Here is a 2,755-nt window from a genome sequence, read left to right on the forward strand (position 1 = left end):
GGGCCCCGGCGAGTGGCGCGGGTCGGTGACGGGGCCGGGGCGGCACCGGGCGGCGGTGGGGTTCGGCGGTGGTCTCCTCCCGATCCAGATCGGGGGAGAGGGGGGATATTTCGAGGGGAAGTGGGGGCTGTCGGTGGGGAGTGGGGGGAGGAGTGGATAAGGGAGAGGAGTGGGGGCCGACCTGGGCCGGCCTGGTTGGCCCGATGGCCAGCTGGGCCGCGGTCCAGCAGGGGGGGCGTCTCCTCCTTTTTTCTTTCTTTCTGTTTTAAATCATTCTAAATTATTTAGGCCTTTTATAAAAATGTGCTTACCTCACCACAATTACCTTTGTAATATTTGACAACCACCGAACATTTTAGTTTTAATTTTGAAAACTTTTGCCGCTTGACATTTGTTTGAATTTGAAATTGACGCGGTTTGAACTAACGGACGTTTAGCAATAGTAATCGGGATGACGTGGCATGATTAGCGAGGAATTACTGTAGCATGATTATCTGGGCGTTACAAATCTCCTCCACTACAAGAAACCTCGTCCCGAGATTTAGGAGGTAGAAGGAAACAGTGCGGGGTATTCATCACGTAGGCGATCCTCGCGTTCCCAGGTGGCTTCATCTTCAGAATGGTACGACCACTGGACTTTGAGGAACTTGATCGCCTTCTGACGTGTGCGGCGTTCAGCTTGGTCGAGAATGCGGACCGGATGCTCTTTTTAGGAGAGGTCCTGTTGCAATTCGAGCACTTCATGATCTACTGCTCGGATTGGGTCCTTGAAGCAGCGTCGGAGTTGTGACACGTGGAACACATCATGAACCTGAGAAAGGTTTGGCGGCAGTTCCAGTTGATATGCCACTTTTCCACGCCTTTCCAGAATAGTGAATGGGCCAATATAGCGAGGAGCTAGCTTGCCATTGATCCCGAAGCGGTGAGCACCCTTCATTGGTGTAACGCGAAGATAGGACTTTTCGCCAGGTTGATAGACCATGTCTTTATGATGACGGTCATAATTACTCTTTTGACGAGACTGAGCAGTCTTGAGATTCTCGCGAATAATGCGGACTTGTTCTTCGGCATGTTGGATAATATCCAGACCGAAGAGTGGACGTTCCCCAGTTTCTGACCAGTTCAGAGGGGTTCGGCACTTTCGTCCATATAACACTTCGAAGGGGGCCATCTTCAGACTAGCTTGATAGCTATTATTATAAGAGAACTCAGCATACAGGAGAGATTCCTCCCATTTCTTGCCGAAGGACATAACACAAGCTCGAAGCATGTCTTCGAGAACTTGGTTGACACGTTCAACTTGCCCTTGTGACTGCGGATGAAACGCAGTACTGAAAGATAAGTGAGTCCCCATAGCTTCTTGGAAACTTGCCCAGAATCTGGAAGTGAATAAGCTGCCACGGTCCGAACTGATAACCAGTGGAATACCATGAAGTGAACAATTCTGGACATATAGAGAGTTGCAAGCTGACTAGCAGTGATCGTTTCCTTGACCGCCAGAAAATGTGCAACTTTAGAAAGCCGGTCAATGACGACAAGAATAGCATCATTACCTTTCTGCGACTTGGGAAATCCAGTGACGAAGTCCATTTCAACATGGTCCCATTTCCATTCAGGAATAGAGATAGGTTGCAGAGTTCCAGCAGGCCTTTGATGTTCTGCTTTGATACGACAGCAAACGTCACATTCAGCAACATAACGAGCAATGTCTTGCTTCATATTAGACCACCAGAATCTCTGACGAATGTCTTGGTACATCTTGGTGCTACCGGGATGAATAGACAAAGGCGTATCATGAGCTTATTTCATAACCTTTGGAGTCAGATTCAAGTTTTCCCTCTTACTCGGTACCACTGGGCGACCTTTGAAGAATAGGGTGCCTGCGTCATCCACAGTGAAGAATGAGGGCTTTCCTTCTGCGAGATAAAGTTTAATCCTCTCGACTTCATCGTCACAATTCTGTATCCATTTGATGGTGTCCACAAGATCTGGTTTCGCAACCAGGGTATTGAGAGAACCCCTGGAAACAACATGGAGGTTCATCTTGCGTAACTTCGGAGGAGGGGGAGCGAGTGCACCCGGAGGAACAATATGGAGGTTCAGCTTTCTGAACTCTTCAACGAGTGAGGGCTGAACTTTGTGAACCTGGAGGTGGTTGCAGTAAGACTTGCGGCTCAAGGCATCAACCATTACATTAGCCTTGCCTGGTGTATAGGAAATACCCAAATCAAAGTCTGCAACAGTCTCCATCCATCTCTGCTGACGGAGGTTCAGGTCTGGCTGAGTAAACAGATACTTCAGACTTTGGTGGTCAGTGAAGATCTCGCAACGATTACCGAGAAGGTAATGTCGCCACTGCTTCAGTGCATGAATAACAGCAGCAAGTTCGAGGTCGTGAACTGGGTAGTTCTCTTTGCGAGGGCGCAATTGCCGCGAGGCATAAGCAACCACTTTGCGCTCTTGCATTAGGACACAGCCTAATCCTTGACAGGAAGCGTCGCAGTAAATGACGAAGTCCTTCTTAGTATCAGGAGGAGCTAGTACTGGGGCAGAAGTCAACTTGTCTTTGAGTGCCTGGAAACTTTCCTGACATTTATCTGTCCATTGGAACTTGACGCCCTTATGCAACAGGTTAGTCAGAGGCCTGGCAATCTTGGAGAAGTTCTCGACGAATCGACAGCAATAGCTGGCGAGACCGAGAAAACTTCTAACTTGCTTGACATTCTTCGGAGGAGTCCAATCGAGAATAGCCTGA

This window comes from Triticum dicoccoides, chromosome 7A (genome assembly GCF_002162155.2).
Source record: "Triticum dicoccoides isolate Atlit2015 ecotype Zavitan chromosome 7A, WEW_v2.0, whole genome shotgun sequence".
Classification (NCBI taxonomy): domain Eukaryota; kingdom Viridiplantae; phylum Streptophyta; class Magnoliopsida; order Poales; family Poaceae; genus Triticum; species Triticum dicoccoides.